Source organism: Oncorhynchus tshawytscha, linkage group LG12 (genome assembly GCF_018296145.1).
Source record: "Oncorhynchus tshawytscha isolate Ot180627B linkage group LG12, Otsh_v2.0, whole genome shotgun sequence".
Classification (NCBI taxonomy): domain Eukaryota; kingdom Metazoa; phylum Chordata; class Actinopteri; order Salmoniformes; family Salmonidae; genus Oncorhynchus; species Oncorhynchus tshawytscha.
The window spans coordinates 65550675-65570651 of record NC_056440.1 but is presented as its reverse complement, the minus strand read 5'-3'; the positions used below and the strand labels follow the sequence as shown (position 1 = coordinate 65570651).

At 43.9% G+C, this 19977-nt stretch overlaps 1 pseudogene; it reads right to left on the bottom strand.

The window, feature by feature from the left end:
- Window positions 1–1444: 1444 nt before the first annotated feature.
- LOC121847847 lies at window positions 1445–18132 on the bottom strand (annotated as a pseudogene).
- Window positions 18133–19977: the final 1845 nt, after the last annotated feature.

The window sequence follows — 19977 nt, the reverse complement described above, 5'->3', positions numbered from 1 at the left end:
AGATGTTGGAAGTCATGCGTCCTTTTCAGTACTCTAAATGCCCTGTTTCTACTCCTCACCATTGCCCCATACTCCTCCGTCCACCATGGGACTGATTTCCTCCTCATTTTTCTTCCTCCTCCCTGAACTCTTAAGTATAGCCTCAGTAGTTGCCCCCACTCAATTATTCATACTATCCACACATCCGCTCATATCCACCCGAGCAATCACCTGCTCACTCAGCTCCTGAAACTGATCCCACTTTGCACTTCCAAACCCCCACCTTTCTTCTCCATTCACTGACACCTGATCCCACTTTGCCCTGCCAAACACCCACCGGTCTACTCCTTCCACTGACACCACTTTGCCCTTCCAAACACTCACCCGTCTACTCCATGCACTGATACCTCCTCCCCCCTTCGACCTACTGTACATAGTATGGGGTAATGATCACTCCCTACTGTCAACTCCTCCCATACCTCCCACTCACAAGATTTCTGCCATCACACTAGATACCTGTGGCTACATCAATCCTGGTCCCTCAGCCATCATTCAGGCATACCTATCTTTCATCTCTATCAGATTTTCCATCACTTGGCAATTTCCACCCATCCAATTCCCCACACCACATTACTTCTATCCTGGCCCTCAACCCTCTCCAAGCGAGATCAACGCACGTACACAAATATTGACGTCGAATTGTACGCAAGGACATCTCAGCGTATTCGAGAGGATCAGTCACAGAAGACACTGCGCAAAAGTAGTACTGCACTCAGACCACCAGGGGGATCATAGGGGTTTATTTTGTTGTGGGTGGTCTTCATTTTATATACATGTTTTATTTATTTAACCTTTAATTTAACTAGGCAAGTCAGTTAAGAACAAATTCTTATTTAAAATGACTGCTTACCGCAGATTGTCATTGAAGAACACAGGTCATTTACTAATTATTAACCTCTAATCACAATATTAAAATACATGTGAATATGTGACCATATTCATCTGGTTTCTGAGCATGCAAGCATGTTTTCCCTTTTTACTTCCCTCGCTCTCCTCCTTTCTTTATGTTAAAACATGTTTCAGATGGACAACTAGGGTAAGGCCATGATGCATTTTGTATATAGACTTGTTTATACTGTATTATTGACTGTATGTTTGTTTTACTCCATGTGTAACTCTGTGTCGTTGTATCTGTCGAACTGCTTTGCTTTATCTTGGCCAGGTCGCAATTGTAAATGAGAACTTGTTCTCAACTTGCCTACCTGGTTAAATAAAGGTAAAATAAATCAATAAAAAATTTGATTGATGATTAGTTATGTTACTCTTCAAACGTAATTCAATTCACGTGCTTTCACGGTATGGTTAATTCTTTGTGTCTCTCCTGAGCAAAAACAAAAGTTGATCAATACAAAAATCTCACCAAAACCAAACATCAGAGGGTGTGGAAATTAACTTGACAAAGGAAAACATATCATCTATCTTTATTAATATAGATACCAGCAGGTTTACATAAATATAATTGCAAGAGTATACAAATGCCCCAACAAAAGCAAAAATACATTTATATCGATTCATTTTTTCAAAGGTAATATTTCACGGTTGTTCACATGGTAGCTAAAAACACATAGGTGATATGCAGTCCCCATACCTATAACCTGTCAATGCTCTCAACAGGTTCACTACTATCCCCAGCAGAAAAAAACCCCTCATGGAAATAAAGCAGACTTTCACATCAAACCAAAGCCTGACAGGTTAAGGGGACACAAACAGAAGTGTGTGAACAGACTAACTGATGACAATTACAATATAAACAAAACACCCATGATAAAAATTCTGAATGAAAAGTTGGTTTGAATTAGGTGAAATTTGTGTTCGTCTTGACTGACATAAGCCCAATCATAAAAATAAATCCCGGTGGCACACAGTATCAATACTATTTCAAAAAGCTACATAAATAATTAACAGAATTACAATATTTCGTTATAGTTTCCCCTTTGCAATGAACAATCAAGAGTGGCTAGATAGATCAAATCTATATTAAAAAAGTAACAGATATACATTTATATTGAATCAAGCTGCATAGCAGTTTGAGACAAAACTTCAATTGCAACGACGTTAAACAACAAATGCAATTAACATTTTCGTGAAAATAAAATCAGATGCACAACACTATACATTTATCTGGTCACTCATCTCTGTACGGCATTTGAAGCACACAAGTCGTATGGCTTGGAAGATACTAGTTATCAAGGACTAATAACCACTGACAATAGTGTCACAGCGGTGAATAAATCAGGCAACACTGGTACAAGATAAATCTGGTCTCTACTATAAAAGTTTGTCAAGGCACAAGTATATCATCCAATGTACTGAGCAATACTTCTAAAATATATTTGCTGTACACTGTGATGTCATAAATCATTGGTTAGTCTGGGTGCAAATATGGTAAAAATATAACTTTCAAGGTGACCTCTGCATTTCTGTAGTCATTGGTTGAGTAGGAAACGTAGTTTATTTTCAGGTCTTCAGTAAATGGAACCTTAACCGGCACAATAACGTATAGCGCCACTCAATTACAAAGACTCATGTCGTCATCAATGTAAAACATGTAGCCTCAGAACCAAATAGCCCTCCTCTTTTGTCAAAGCTCAAACTATTTGGGATATTCATTGGTTACATTTGAAAATAGGTATTTTTTTCCCCTCAATATGCTTATTGTGTATTCATAACACAAAACATTAACATGCTGCTGCCAAAATATTGTATGTATACTATATATAAAGAATGTACTTTATCATTGTAATTGGTCCAATGTTGAGTAAGGTGGCCTGATTAGCAACCTGCTCGGGTTGAGGTAACAAACACATTCTGCGTTTGGAGTTTTTTGTAAACCCTATTAACAAATATTTAATAGATGCTGTTTAACCTGTCTGTATGGCTTTATAACTGGCATAGTTGTCCAATAACTTCCTACCACTTTCCTTATTCAAGAGGTGAAATAAGTTGTAGATGTGACAGTACAGGTTCAATGTTTCACAAATTATATCACAAGGGTTTGACTTAAAACTATCAGCTTTGGACAAACATACTGTACAATTGATCTCAACCTGGCATATGAACAGAAATCTATCTAAGGAGGAAAACAATGCACAGGAAAGTACATGTGACTCGTAGTGTACATGGTACATTTGAACTCCCTCAACCATACAGTTGTATCCCTGTCCTCAGAAGGAGAAGATAAGCTGCACTGACAGATATGTCACACAAGAACACTGCCAATTACAGTTTCAACAGGTGGGGAAGGGCCAAATCCACATAACTAATATTAATACAATTACGGAGTTAAATCAGAGCCAAACTTGTACATCAAGTCATTTATTGGACAAAGATGATTGTGGGACACAATATCTAAGACAAAAAAATAACAAATAAATTAGATATGATTTCTGAAAATATGTATTAGAACTACACCAGTAAAAAAGATATGATAAAATATTTGTAAATCTTATAAAAAATTCACATAAATACTCATGACTATTGGAAACAAAAGTACTAGTTTTTCACAAGAGTTGAAGAAAGCCAATCACAGACAGCTCTTTTCTCTAAAGCAACTTAACGGTTCATTCTTCATGAGTAGGGTCCCTTTAAATATCTAAAAGAACACAGCTCAAGCTCTGGGATGGGGAATATGGAGCCCCACCAATCACATTACTAAAAATAATTTAAATACTCTCCATTTTAAAAATCTGCTTGTTTTTAAAGTGAATAAAAAGGTAATGATGTTAAGAAAACACACTAACAGACAACAACAATAAGAGAGAATGATGGAGGCACTCAACTAAGCTGTTCTTGTTGTCATCAGAGACCAGCCCCTTGTTCATGCGTATACTCAGATTCAGACTAAAAACAAGACACAATCTTACTGTTGGCTCCACTTCAGCCCAATACTCACATGTAAAGAATAAAAGCACAAACCAGTTTGGCAGCAGTACAGGTGTGGGATCTTATATTGAACCAGTTTGCTACAGCAGAAAAATAATCCTGCAGCAAAAGGAAATGTGAATTATTCTGTGGATTATAATTAATGGACATTTTTGTAGGGGTTGATGCATTTTTCATTAGGGTAAATCAAGTCTGAAATTTCAAAGTCGAAAATACAAACTTTAGAAACCTTTTCAAAACTCAAATACACATGCCTCCTGAGAGGCGCAGCCCTGCAGCGCTTGAGGTGTCACTACAGACCCGGGTTCGATCCCAGGCTGTGTCACAGCTGGCCATGACTGGGAATAACCATGATGCGGAGCACAATGTCCTTGTCCCATCGCGCTCTAGCGACTCCTTGTGGCGGGCCGGGCGCATGCACGCTGACTTTGGTCGCCAGCTGTACAGTGTGTCCTCCGACACATTGGTGCGGCTGGCTTCCGGGTCAAGCGAGCAGTGTGTCAAGAAGCAGTGCGGCTTGGCAGGGTCAAGTTTCGGAGGACGCATGGCTCTCGACCTTCACCTCTCCCGAGTTCGTACAGGAGTTGCAGCGATGGTACAAGACCAACTACCAATTGGATATCACGAAATTGGGGGTAAAAAGTACAAAATATATACATATAAGAAAAACTACAAGTTTGTATTTCTTGCGGTGCAGGAAAATTCTCAGCAACAAAAGAGTGATCAAATTAAGATCCTACATCTGTATATCACGCCTGACACTAATAATCCAACTACAAACCACCATTCATGGTCAAGGCAAAACAAATAACTGCTCCAGTCACTTTCACCATTTTCTCCCTGTCAAAACATGGCTAGTCTCAAACGACAAATATGAACACACCAATCAATATGAGCCATAAAACTGGCCATTCATGAAGATGAAAAAGGAGGCTGTGACTTGAGGCCTTGACTCAGGTCCTGGGGTGGCCCACTGTAGGCAAGAGAGTTGGTATTTTACAGTAAGACAAACATACGGAAAACTCCTCTCTGATCTATAGATAAGTCTAGTTCGTGCGTGCCAGACGTGAGCTAATACAAACATCTGCCATGGAGACATCACTACAAAACAACACATTATCTACACTTGCCATAGAATGATACAAATAACAATATACTCTTTAATTACATCAATCAGACAACCGTGCGCACTGGTATATGGTACGCATATATGGTTATGATTTATTCAAACTGTAGGCCTATTATTTAATTATGTAGACTGGAAATGAATGATTTAACGGCTGGATTATTTATTTTTTCTTGATCCACATTGACCCTAATCTAGAGCATCTCTCGTACTCCAGAGTCTAATCAGGGAAAGAAATCCATGGTGTAATACTCAAATAGTTGGAGTTATTCTCAGGAATGGGTAATGGGAAGATGGCTGCCAATAAGATAAACGGGTGTTTCATGAAAGGAGCAATAAAAAACTAAAGCCATAACTCAACACACATGCAGGAATAATAAAGTAGTCGAGCTGTACATCCAGTAAACAGCAGGAGAGATAAATAGCTGACGAGTTAATGCATGGGCCAACTTAATGAGGAAATGGTCACAAAAGGAAAGCATCGTAAAGTGCTGAAAGAATTCATGTCAAAATATCTTACAAAGGTTTGTTTTTCACAAATTGTATACTTTCTTTTGCTATTTCCTAAAATACTTTTAATATCGTATAAAAAGGACAACAATGCGTTATAAACAATTGTGAGCCCACACTCTGGTCCTGGAGAAGACCGAATGCTGCGCTAGCTTCCACCACCATCCTTATAAAACCACACCACAAAGTGCTGCTCTGAGAACTGATGAGTTAGCCAAACATTACATAGTGTCATGTTTCAATAACAGCTGGAGGCGACTAGCTGTGAGATACATTGACCACACTGCAGTTGTGGGGTGACTACAACCTATGTCCTATTTTGAGGTCCAGGTTTAGATGCAGTGGCGGACTGGTACCCCGCTCGGCGCCACTGTGGAGCATCTACACATGAAGACTGTCCTTGGAGAAGAAGGCCGCTGAGGCTTACATGTAACTTGGAGTTTGGACAGGAGCCCACTGTTGAATTTGTTTCCATTCTTCTGCCATCTGTAATGGGGGTCCACACCGGGGTCTTCTGCCATCTGCAATGGGGGTCCACACTGGGGGTCTTCTGCCGTCTGTAATGGGGGTCCACACTGGGGGTCTTCTGCCATCTGTAATGGGGGTCCACACCGGGGTCTTCTGCCGTCTGTAATGGGGGTCCACACTGGGGTCTTCTGCCGTCTGTAATGGGGGTCCACACTGGGGTCTTCTGCCGTCTGTAATGGGGGTCCACACTGGGGTCTTCTGCCGTCTGTAATGGGGGTCCACACTGGGGTCTTCTGCCGTCTGTAATGGGGGTCCACACTGGGGTCTTCTGCCGTCTGTAATGGGGGTCCACACTGGGGTCTTCTGCCGTCTGTAATGGGGGTCCACACTGGGGGTCTTCTGCCGTCTGTAATGGGGGTCCACACTGGGGGTCTTCGGGGCTCCTAAAGGGAGGGGCAATTACATGTTTAAAGACATAGGAGCATGTAAACAGTAGTCAGTGATTAAACTTTGAACTTCAAAATGGTTAATCCTGCTTTCTGAGATACCATCAAAACGTTTCAACTGAACAACAAAAGTACAACCGTTTTAAACACATTGTTAAACCAAACTTTTAAAATGTTTATATAGAGATGAGCATTCACCTGAAACCTATAGTAGGCCTAGTAGGAGCGAGTGAGGTTGTTGCCCTGCTCCTGCAGGCTGACAAGCAGGTCATCTATCTTCTCCATGTTCTGGGAGGCGGTCATGCTGTTCTGCATGCTCCCTGACTCAGACATGGACTGGTTGAGCAGCGACTGGATCTGGGCCTCGCTCTCTCTCTGGTTCTGACCAGACTGACTGATGGCAATGATCTGATCAGACAGAGTGGTTCCAGGAGAGGTTATCAGCTGGCCACACTCTGTATGGGGAAGAAAGGGGTAGTCACTGACTACATGCCACATGAAATGTTAAATGTTATCGAAAACCAAACAATGGCATACTGTTTACTGGAGCATATTAAAAAAGCTGACATTTGATAAAAGAACAGAAATCTTAATCATGAATCCTTACCATTCTGAATCCCAAAGAGGAAGAGGCCTGGCTGCTGGGCCTCGCTGGGCTGGTTGAGGGTCCCACTGACTGCTGTCTGGAACAGAGACCCTGGCTGCTGCACAGGGGAGGAGGTGGTGGTCTGCAGGCCTGCCACCCCATTCTGGGTGCTGAAGATGCCCGTCTGCGGGAGCTCCTGGGCAGCCATGCAACCCTGCAGGGCAGCCATGTTGGATTGGGGCATAAAGAGGGAGACGGGCTGCTCTGGGCCGTTGTTGGAGCTGGTGATCAGTTGCATGGGCTGCTGCTCTTGGAACAGGCCCTGCTGGCGAGGCTCTGAGGTGTTCCCCACCACCTGGCTCTGGTCCTGGAAGGCCATGGGCTCTGAGGATTCCTGCTGGCTAACTGTCACCATGCTGGCCTGAGAGAACAGCATGGAGGGGTTTTGGGGCTCCTGAGAGTTCAGGCTGCTGCTGCTCATGGGGGGTATCTGGCCCTGGCCGCTGAACAGCAGACTGGGGGCCTGCTCTGGAGTGGAGAGGGGGTTGCTGCAAAACAGTAGGCTGGCCTGCTGCTGCTGGGTCTGAGAGAGAGTGTTTGCAGGTGGATGAGGGGAGATGTTCTGAAACATGGAGTTCTGCTGAGGTGGCTGAGGCTGGGGCTGGGATGGCTGCTGCTGCTCCATGGGGGTTCCCTGCTGGATGGGGGAAAGCTGGGTCTGAGCCTGGAACACTGACTGAGGCTCAGTGGCAGAGGTCTGCAGGGCACTGAGGAAGGCCAGCTGCTGCTGGCTACCGCTAGAGGAGAGCTGCCCGGGCAGGGTACTCTGGGGAGGAACAGGTTGGCGGGAGAGGGGGCTGCTCTGGGGAGAGGCTGGTCCTACTCAACACTGTCAGGGTGTTCTGGAAGAGGGTTGCCTGGACCTGCTCCTGGGTGGGAGAGGCCTTCTGAGTGTGGAACAGTGCCCCCTGTGGGTCCTGTGCCTCAGCCAGGGGGCTGGGGTTATGAAAGAGGGGTGGAGAGGGATGAGAAGGGGTCTGATGGAGGAAGTTGGTCTGAATAGAGAGGATCTCATTGGCTTGCTGAAAGAGTGCTGCTTGCTGCTGCTGTTTCTGTTGTTGTTGTTGTTGCTGCTGCTGTTGTTGGGCCTGCTGAAAGAGGGAACCATGGTTCTGCACCATGCCCTGCTGGGAACCCTGCTGTTCAGTGTTCTCACCTCGAGAACCGCCCTGGAATATGCCACATTGCATGGGCATCTGTGACTGAAACAGCTGCTGCTGCAGGTTCTCCAACACTTGTTGTTGCTGCTGCTGGTGTTGAATTTGTTGCTGTTGAATTTGTTGCTGTTGAATTTGCTGTTGTTGCTGAATTTGTTGATGTTGAATCTGTTGTTGCTGTAGTTGCTGTTGCTGAATTTGTTGCTGCTGTTGTTGCTGAATTTGTTGCTGCTGTTGTTGCTGAATTTGTTGCTGCTGTTGTTGCTGAATTTGTTGCTGCTGAATCTGTTGCTGTTGTCGCTGTTGCTGCTGGCTGCAGTACCCTTTGGCCTGCAGTTGTCTCACTGCTTGTTCCAGTTGGGCCACCTCGTCTGGGGGGAATATGGGCAGCTGGTGCTGCTGGGGGGCAGGTTGAGGGGCCTCCACTTGTTGACTGAGCCTCCCTACCGCCCCAGCGTTGTTGCCGGCCCTGTCCTGCCCCAGCCCCTCTCTGGGCTCCAGGAGGAACTGCTGAGGCCCAGGTTGGAGTAGAGAGTCTGCAGGCACGGGGAAGGAGTTGGTGGGAGCGATGTCCTGCTTCTGTATGGTGCTCAGGGCCTCTGCACTGTTGAAGACTGCTGTTTGGGATTCGGCAGGGTCCTTGGCAGGCCGCGGCAAGGAGTTGGAGAACGGGCTGTTGTTGGGGGGAAGGTTGGAACTCATGTCCAGCGTCTGCTGGACCGAACACATGACATCGGGGGTTCGCTGAGAATACAAAAAACAGATGACACCTGCTAGTTTTTTATATATATTGGGAGAAAGATCGATATGGTTCATATGGATATGATTCTACCATTTAATGAGGCATTATCACAGCCAAGGCTGGGAATGCATTTATAGAGCTTTTACCTTGAAAATGCCAGCAGAAGGGAGGTTGCTGGAGACCTCCATTGGAGTGACCTCTTCTCTCTTCACAAGAGGCAACATTGGGGGCATCAAGGCACCATCAATTACTGTAGGTGCGTGAATGACAATGTTAAAATGTTGACATACTGAAAGCCAAGATACAGGAGTACATTGACCCCCACCCCACACACACACACACACACACACACACGCATTACAAACAAGAACACACGATACAGCATGTACAGCATGGTAGAGATATACTATACCTTTCATCCGTTGATCAAAGGGGCAGGGCTTGCCTGGAGATGGAACTTCTTTCTTCACAGATATGTCCACTGAGACGTACACAGATAAGTAGGTTGAGTTATGGACATGCAAATCAGATTAACTTATTCTTCATACCCAGTCTCATTCTCCATCGTCTGCATGTCAGGTTTTCATATAAAATTTTTGTATATGAAATGTTACTGTATAGAGTGAAAAACAATAAGGAATAGATCTGTATGACTTGACTGTTTTGTATAGGGCGCTGCCCTATTGGGCAGTATGGGGCGGTATCATGTTTAGTACATACTGTATTTAGAAGGGTATTTTTTTTTTTAGATGGATCATCTACACTTCCATGTTTTGTTTCATTGTTTTAGTTCCTTTCTCTGTCACTTCCTGCTCGCTCATTGATAGTTCGTGCCACTGTGCCCAAAGGACGTTTTAACGACTGGAAGTGATGTGAGAGAAAAAGGAGGAGACAAATACCCCCCTGTTCTCGAGTGGACATGGCTTCCTGTACCAAGGACTGAAATGGTAAATTTAGAGCAGGCTAGAGGATATATCCACCTAATCCAGTAGTGGTGGTAGGGTAATGTTTGTAATTTACACTGGCTGAAGACATGCTCTGAGGAAATGTTGTTTTGGTCTTAATGTGGCGCAGGAGGTGTAAAAAAATAAGTTTTGTTCATGGACTTATCACAGACCTGGTTCTGGAGTGTATGTAAAAGGCTGCACGTCGTGGGATCGGCCAGCATTGGTCACCACGTAGATCCCCACACACACCGCAGACACAATGGCTGGGTTCTGGTATGGAGGAACCTTCACAATCAAGTGATTCTGAGGGGAAACGCATAACAGACAAATCCACTTAGTAAACAAAAATGTACAGTAGCCCCAGTCTTCTAATTACATACATCAAGTCATGTGATAAACGTGTCAACATCCCGTCTAAAACATGTGCAATCGCAAAATGACTTTGATTAAATTATCAAGCGATGTCAGGACAATGTAGAGTTGAAAGAGAGACATAGCCACAACGGACATAATCCTGGCACAGACGATGAACTGGAGACTCCGTACGTCACTAACTAGTTCAAACACGCATCTCCTTTCTAACGTTGCTGACTAGTAAAAGGTGTGGCGGTGATTTACATAGTTTGCCTGGTTACAAATTGTGAATAACATGTGAAAGACATCTAACACCTCAGGGCTCAGACAACTGATTGAGGCTTAGCTAACAAAGCTCTGACCCTCTGGCTCCCAAGGGCAAAGGTTTATGCAGGACTGTTGAGACACACTTACCACTGTGGCTCACCGTAATGAGGTGACAAAACAATGAGGCCATTCACCTCCCTGCGTGATTAGCAATTTAAGATGATTACATCTGAACCTACAAATCCCAAATGGCCGTCGTTATCTAATCACCCCGTTAAATCATTAGCATGAATCATTCTAGGACCACAATAAGCAGAGAATAAGCTTATTTACCTGGTGAAACAGCTCCATGTCAATTTCAGCCTCTGCCTTCCAAGACTTCTCATCTTAGGGGGAAAACAATGAACGGTTTCATTAGTATGGTAGGTCAAAGAATAAATATAAATGTTATTCATTATTCATATACTGTAAGGACATGGATTTCAGACAATAATAGGTTGTGTAGGCCTGCCTACCTGACACATTTTCCTGGAATATGACCTTGGTGTCCTTGAGGAAGTTCTTCCCAATGATGAAGACCTCCTCATCCCCCCTCGCCGAGCAACTATGGAGGGACTTCTTCAGAATCTCAGGCACCCCTGCAGGCTGGGCTGTAGACAGGACACCAACAGACCGTCAGGCTCGGAGTTCTGCTTGACCTAGCTTCTTTAACTAATATTCTGTTACGAGTACAGAACTGCTGGCCTTCTCAGAGGAACCAGGGGAAGCCAACAGAAAAGCTTAAACCAATTGCTCAAGAGTGCCTTGTGATTTCTTGGAAGGCACACGTGTAATCTTGTGAAATAGTAATTGTGCTTAATTGCTTTGCCAGGAAAAATGTGAGCTGAGCTGGCGTTGAAAAAAATGGGGTGCATGTGATTGTTATTTTACAGTATATGATCCTTAACAAGACAGTAAAATGACTGGAATATAGGTAAACTTGACACGGTCTTTGCAGTCCCCTTTCTCACAGGCAAATAGAAATGCCCAAGTTTCTATAAACAACAAGCTGACTCCTCCCACTCCTGCTCCCTCCCCAGTTTTCACAGGCCTTCCTCACTCTCACCACCCCACTCCACTCCACAGCACAACACACACAGACAGACAGACGCCACTGGAGATTTAGATTTGATATTTTCTGGCCAGATTTTCGCTTGGACGGATTGCACTCTGGCATTGTAAACAATAGAAGTCCACACCTCTTTCTTCCCCCTTTTCTTTCTCTCCCTCATTTTTTGGAGTTCTGCTTCTAAAACCACCGACAAATAGAATTTCTTATACCCCAGAGCAGTCTTTCCTGTTTTTGCCACTCACAGCCACACCCTATGCCCACAACGGGAGGAACACGTGAAGTTGAAGAGAGTCTATAGACATGGTCTCTGAAAATGTACTTGAATTAGAAAATGATCTGCTAAGCATACATAACACATTAGAAATGGAACTTCTAGACTGAATCAACTCTTCAAAGTGTCCAAGTCTTCAGCTTGAAACTTAAAAACGAGATGAAAACAATAAAACAAACCTATATTACAAATGCTCATAAGGCTATCCAGTCGAATTTTGACAGTAACGTCTCCCAATGGAGACTTCATTATTGACATCCTTGTTCTGCCCCAAGCTCCTCTTCAGTTTCCTCCTGGCCACCAACCCCTGAATGAATTTATTATCCCTCCCCTAATCCCCTGGTGACGTGCGTCACCTCTCAGCTCAACAGAGTTCCTGAGAGAACACCGGTGAGCAAATGCTACGAATAACCTAAAGCCACTCACTGCACAGGATGGGGGACGACGGTGTCTGTAACGTGAGCACCGAGCCGTCCGGCCTGGGGATGTTGACCCGAAACACCAGCCTGGCACGCGTGCTCTTCTTTTTGGAGCCGGCCACCCCAATACGAGCTTCCACATCAGCGTTACGCAGCTTTAGGATCCCCACGCAGTCCACCCTGCAGAGACACACACATCACAGCTATTAGACTGGAAGGCAGGCCTGCTGACCAAGGCCCCAGCAGCTGCAACAGCCCCCAACACACTCCCATTGGAGGATGACTAAGAGGAGCAGTCTCCAGTATGTGTGATTTTACAGAATTGCAACAGCTATGGCAATAAGCAGATACATACGCCAGGGTCATATTATTGCTGGGGTCCAGGGACACTTCAATGACAGTGGTGCCCTCGATGTCCACCTCCTTGCAGGCTGTGGTGTTGCGCCCCGTCACCCTGCAGGCCTGGTAGAACCCATGTGGCTTTACACGCCCAGCGTCATTACCCACAAACACCTGCAGCACCACTGCCTCATTCACACCCTCCAGCTGAGGACAAGAAGGAAACAAAGAAAAGTCAGATCATAAAATAACACAGCTCAACTCTACCTATTTTTGTAAGTCACTAGAGAATTGAGCGTTCAATGTATTGTGCAAGTGATAGTTTTCACAAGAGCAAAAAGGGTGCAGGTGAAATAACATACGAAAGTGAACAAATGAAAGACAGTGCCAGCTTTCTGCTTAGCAAGATGATAATTCCATGACAACACAACTGTCCCTGCACAACTGCCTGTTTTGCTGGCTACTTTGAGAGTAAAACATCTGAAATATGCAATACATTGTGAATAGCATTGTTGATACAGAGATATGACAAAGAAATGCAAATAAAGTCATGATTTGCTATTGTAATCACTTCCAAGAGAATAATGATAGTTACCTCTTTTTCTCAGTGGACAGGAAAATCTGTTGTTTTTATGTAGGTTATATAATATATTGCATTTAGCAGGCACATTTATCCAAAGCGATTTAGTCATTCATTTCTGGGAATGCAACCCACTATCCTGGCATTGCAAGCGCCATGCTCTACCACCCGAGTGCTGCCTTCAAGGTGCGTTGGAACATCTAGCTAGAAAACCTTATTTCATAAAAACAAAATACCGTGGGGTCGATACATTGCATCACTTCTTACACAGGTTTCTACATAGTGATTTGGTGACTGTCACAGGCTGACTTAAGCATGTTAAACCAATGTAGAGGTGTTCTGTAACAATGAGTATGAAGGGATAAAGGGGTAGAGTCAAAACAGTGACCCGTGTATGGGGCACTGACCGTCCACAAAAAGCCCTAGAGGCCACAGCCTGGTCCTGGTGCTGGTTTAAGGCGTACCTTTAGGGTAGGGAAGCCCTGCTGAGTGCGGTCCTTCACTGACCCCCTGCTGCCCTCAGTCAGGTAGCGGGCTCTGTGCTGGGTCTCAGGCTGGACCAGGATCTTCAGCTCCTTGCACTCACTCTTCTGAGGGAACTGGCTCGCTAGGGTCCCACCTTTCTGATGGGTTGTTTGGGAGCCATCTGCCGAACTGCAAGACAGGCTGGTTAGGTACTGTGTAAGCCCAACAACTCCTAAACAACCTACATTGAAACATGCAACACTAACATTGACTACAATACGCTTGCTTATATTTGATGCAGGGGATTGTTTCCTTTCACAGCACTGTCCCCTGCTAACCCTAACTGTGTCCTTGTAATCAATGGGGACTGAGGGCCGCACAACCTGGTGTTGGGTGACAGTGGCAGCAACCCTTACCCCCCCCCACGCCTCCTCTCCGCTCCACCTTGTGTTCGTTTATGTAAGGGGAGGGAAGATCAGCTCCACAGTTGGCACCAAGCTTCCTCTCAGTGGAAGATAACTTGACAGGACTTGGAGACCATCCACTTACTATCAAAGTTCCAGCCAAGCTGTGAACCCACCAGCAAATATCTGTGTGTGTGTGTGTGTGTGTGTGTGTGTGTGTGTGTGTGTGTGTGTGTGTGTGTGTGTGTGTGTGTGTGTGTGTGTGTGTGTGTGTGTGTGTGTGTGAGAATCAGTCAGTATGTGTGTATGGTGGAGCATAGGGGGTATTTGGAACTAGAGAGCAGCAGGGGACGAGTGAGGGATCCCCAAATAGCTGCCATGGTTTCCCAGTGACACTAGTGAGCAATGCAGAGTTTGGAGGCCCACTACTAAGCAGGGTCCATCAGAACCTCTTAGGGGATTCAGATTTATCAGTATATTTAATCTGCTCTGCTTTCTCAGCGCTTTTTAAAGAGGCTCAGTGTGATTCACCATGGCTGACCATTGTTTGTGCGGTGGTATCCTGCCCCTCCCTAGCCTCTGATCTGCCAGCTCTTCTTCAAGCACAGACAAATGTTCAGCCAGTGGTTTGGTATGATTTCCGCTTGTGGTATAGTGGTTTTACACCTCTTAACAATGGGAATAAGTATGGAGCAAATTTAGATAAACCTCTTCAGAATCAGGTAAGATAAAGAATGAACAGTTCTGTTGAGATGTCCATTCAATAGTAGTTGTAAATGGCCGCTGCTAATTTCAAGTCTATCAGTGTTTTTCAATTAATTAATCACTTTCTCTGACATTTAACTTTTCTTAATGTATTTCCATTCTGTGCTCCAGACAAGATTCAAACTGAGAACTGAAACTTAACCACAAAGTCCATAGAGCCATCTCAAAGATGTAAAAGAACAGGAAAGTTACCTCTGCAGACTAAAAGGAAGTAAATGGTAGGCTAGATAGATGGGCTAATTTCACTGTAAAAGAGATCCAGGGGCACCCACCTTCCTTTGGTACAGGCCTTGCTGTCTGAGCCCAGCTGTGAGAGCACAAAGTGAGGCCCTTTGGCACTGTCTGCATCAAACACGTCCATGCTGGCCTCCTCGGCCGAGGCAGGCTTGGGCCCGGGTCGTTGGCGGGGGGTGCGCTTGCGGGACTTCCGGGGCACCTCTGTGTTGTCGTTGTAGGAGCTGGAGCTGACGATGCTGAAGTTGGAGGCGGAGTCATCCATCCAGATGCTGTTGCTCTGCTCGGAGTCCTGGAGCTGATCCTCCTGGCAGGACATGCGGCTGTCGTCAAACAGGTCCTCGGGCGGAGGCGAGATGTTCAGCACCGTCCGCCGCTTGGAGGGGGTCATCTGGTGGTGCTGCTGGGCCTCCTGGGATGCCCCCCCTCTTCCTCCTCCACCTAGGGATCCAGCCCCTCCTCCTTTCTCGCCGCCAGCCCTGCCGCCACCAGCACTCCCACTGTTGCCAGTCCCGCCCTCGGCGCCAAGCATCTCGGCCACCGCTCTGCTACTTACACCTTCGTCTGGAGCGGCGATGCCGGTATGAGCAGAGGTGTGGTCGGTGGCTGAAGTACTGGAGTGCATGGTGGAGCTGGAAGAGGTGGGAAAAGCACTGCGAGGGCCTCCCATGGTCATAGAAGAGGAGACGGTGGTGGCATCTACAGTGTATACAATTGGACAGTAAATAAAGGCATCCCAACCAGCATTGGCTAGCAGTCCCATTCAAGCAGCGAAATTTGTGCATGATTGTTTTCTCGTTTTTTTGCTTTCTTTGATCATCCAATTATAATTTTCACTTTTCTTTTATTGCATCATGATGAGTGAGTGTGTGTAGGTGAGTATGTGTGTACACGTTTTCTGACAAAAAAATAAAAAATAAAGTGCGAAAGAGTCCTATTACAGGACATGATGTAAATTAAAAGTCATGAATCTACTGACATGTATATCTAATTACCTGAAATGGATACTTTGAGAGTTTCTAATTCAATCTGCAAAAAAAAAAATAGTTCCCCAGAACGTGCAGTAATCCAATTCTCTCGCCATCTTTGATTTTGAATAGCATTTGCCATAAACAGAAATTAACTGGGAAATCTACACGTAGAGGGATGTTCAAATGAAAATGAAGATTATCTGGTGTGTAAGATGATGCGTGCCAAATGGAGCTTTTTCTCATACAGGTTCAAACAATTTAGTTGGGACTGAGCGTAGCCACAGAGACAAGATAAACAAGCTTCTGACCTATGAAGCAGAGAACTGCAGACCATTTTATATGCAGACACTCCCTGCTTCAGAGGGAACTTCCTGGAATAAAAACGAGACAGCGAATGAGCAATAAGAGCTGAACATTCAAATGTAATTTAAAAATAAAAATAAACTAAGTTGAACAAAACGTATTTGTGAAAATGGAACAGTCATTCAAGGGTCTCGTTCTATTCCTGATCAATATATTTTTCTGAAAGTCCTCCTAAAAACACCTTAGGAAACCTTAGCGAGGGTTGAAAATGGCAGCAAATGTTAAATACATTTCAAAAGCATTCCTAGTTATCAGGTCCTCAATGCAGGGTACAGTAGAGTGCAGCTTCAAGCAAGTGAAATGGCAGATACTACATGGTAGATTGTCGTCTTCCACTTTTGTGAAAACAAACTGGATTGTTTGGCTAGTGTAGGGCTTGTCCCTGGCATAAAAGGGCAACAAGAACATGGAGTTGGAGAAAGCTCATGACACCCCCATGGTAAGAAATCCAAAGCATTACAAACACGCAATACTTGACAGTATACTAGAGATGATATGATGGGAGAAATGGAAGCCTTGGTGGCCTAAGGGCTTAGCCCTGGGCTAAGGTCTGAGCATGGAGGTGAAATCCTGAAGACTGTTGCAGGAGAAGGGAGAGTAGTGAGAGGACAGGCAGACAAGCTATCCTAATTTGTAAAACCTTTATCGATACTGTGAATTCAACATGTTAATAAAAACAAATAAAAAATAAAAAGCGGTGCAACTAGGTTACACTTCATTCAAAAAAGGTAACTACAGTGCTTATGACTGAAAAATAAGATAGCTTTTTGTTGGTAATTGGAAGAATTCCAGATATCTATGACTCATTTACAAGCCAATGTGGTGCATTGTCTATGAAGAAATTCCAGTCACTTTACATTCCACCCACAAACTCGCTAACTTTGCCCATTCCAAATGCACTCATATGTAGGAACCATGCCACAATATGGAGCACAACTTAGCTTTAATAGGTTTTTATTTTTCTCTAATTCATTTTAGTGGCTAAACTGATTGTACTTATTGTAGAGTTGCCATGATAAACAGAAGAAATGTATAGAGCCATACATCCATTTATGCTCTGATGAACAAGAATGCTTTCAAAACATACAGCACATTGCTTCTGTTTGCAGAAATCCATACAATCTAGCGAACAGACAAACAACTTCCACCTGATTGCAGATGGTTGGGAGCAGCTATTTTATCCAATAGATTATTTATTTATTTATTCAAGAGACAGGAATCATTTTAGTTAGATTGGGATCCAGCAAGACATCAATTTGTTCCCCATGGCAGCAAGACAGCAATTTGTTCCCCATGGCAGCTGTAAGCTTCCTCCCACAGACCCCACATGCAGATCCTAGGTTGCAAAATAACTAGTTCCATTTTCACAATCATGTCATTTCAAATGAAAATCAGTTTAAAAACATGAATAAACAGAACAGAGGTTTTGAAATGCTGATGGATTAGTTCATTATAAAATGATGTCAAGTAGAAAATCTAAATATGAAGCTTTCCTTTGAAACACATTTCATGATGTGGTGCTGTTCATGCAGATTTTAGGAAGCGTAACAAACATGAAACATACAGGCCCTGCTAAGATTGGAACCACAGTGAATGATTTGCAGCCACTTTGAGCGCCCCTCACCACACTTAAAAACACTCACAGAAACTGGAGAAACAAAGGCCTCAAAGAAACCCAGTCCAGTAAACCCCTCCAGCTTTGTAAAGGTTCACAGCTCCTCCAGACTTATTTATATGGCCTAAAAGCTTTCTGTAGACTACTGTACATTGGCAAATATGCCTGAGTAAATGGTCCCATCCGTGAGTTGTGTACACATTTCAAACAACTGCCCTTTATGTCCTGCTGTCTGTCCAGAGGAGGGAGGAAATTTATTTTTTTCTCATCTAAAAATGAGTTGCCCTGCTTTGAGTGTAATGAAACTAAAGACAACCGTGTAATAAACAGCAGGACAGCAAACGCTGCGGGAGAGAATGAAATCCCTCTGTTATTGGCCTGTGCTGTGGAGCAGTAGAACTGTTGGATAGAATCTCCCTTTCCGTCTCTCCCTCTACCACACCCCCATTAGCCTTCTAGTTTAAACAAGCAAGGCTGGCTGATTGTTTGTTTAAAATGTAGCCAGGTCTTAAAGAAGAGAAAACCCAGAGACACCTACAGGGAGGACGGAGGAGAGCACTGCTGCATCTCTTTATCCAGGGTATAAATCATTTAAAATCAGGAAGTCTGATTTATCACAGGAGAAAGGCACCTGGCCACAGGAAGAGGCATTTATCACAGACACCTTTTAACCCGTTGTTGTTTAGCCTCTTTAAAGCCTAATGTGTCTTTGGTCATCATCACGTCAAGTTAAGTCTATTTCTGGACTAAAAGCACTTTCATTGGAGATTCTTTTTAATCCAGGAGTAGGCAATCGCGATCCAGGAAACTGGCCCTCGTTAAGCATTGCCTGGTTTTAAACCTTTGATCTTGACAAACTATTATACCTGCAAACAGCACAGTACATCTGATAACCTTGAAATGCTGAGCCACAGGTGCTAATGAAGACATCCTGTTCAATAGGAGCCCATCCATTCTAAAATAAGAAGACAGCTGGCCAATAGGACAGCTATAACCACCAAAATGGCTGACTCGGGATTCATTTCTTGCTTGAATTTTGAGTCATCACCTGCTCCGTTTGTGCATAATACTATGGTTAACGAAATGCATTGCAATTCAATATTCAAAGGAGATGGAGGACAAAGGGTTGAAGGCTTCATGTATAATTACTCTGAGGAGGTTTGGTACAGAGACATCCAGAGGAACAGAGTACAGATAGGTTGAAGCTAGAGAACTTCATACATAAAATGGTGTGTATTATGAACACATTTTATATAGTGCCTTCAGAAAGTATTCACATGGTAGATTTTTTTCCACATTTTGTTGTGTTACAGCCTGAATTTAAAATCGCTTATCTGAGATTTGTCACTGACCTACACATGATACCCCATAAGGTCAAAGTGGAATTATTTTTTCCACATTTTTACAAAAAAAAAAAAAAAAATCCCTTGAGTCGTTAATTATTCAACCTCTTTGTTATGGCAAGCCTAAATAACTTCAGAAGTAAAAATGTGCTTAACAAGTCACATAATAAGTTGCATGGACTCACTCTGTGTGCAATAATAGTGTTTAACATGATTTTTGAATATGTACCCCACATATACAATTATCTGTAAGTCACTCAGTCGAGCTGTGAATTTCAAACACAGACCAAACAAAGACCAGGGAGGTTTTCCAATGCTCGCAAAGAAGGGGAAAAATAATTTTAAAAGCAGACATTGAATATCCCTTTGAGCATGGTGAAGTTATTAATTACACTTTGGATGGTGTTTCTGTACACTCAGTCACCACAAAGTTACAGGTGCCCTTCCTAACAAGTTGTCAGAGAGTAGGAAACTGCTAAGGGATTTCACCATGAGGCCAATGGTGACATTTAA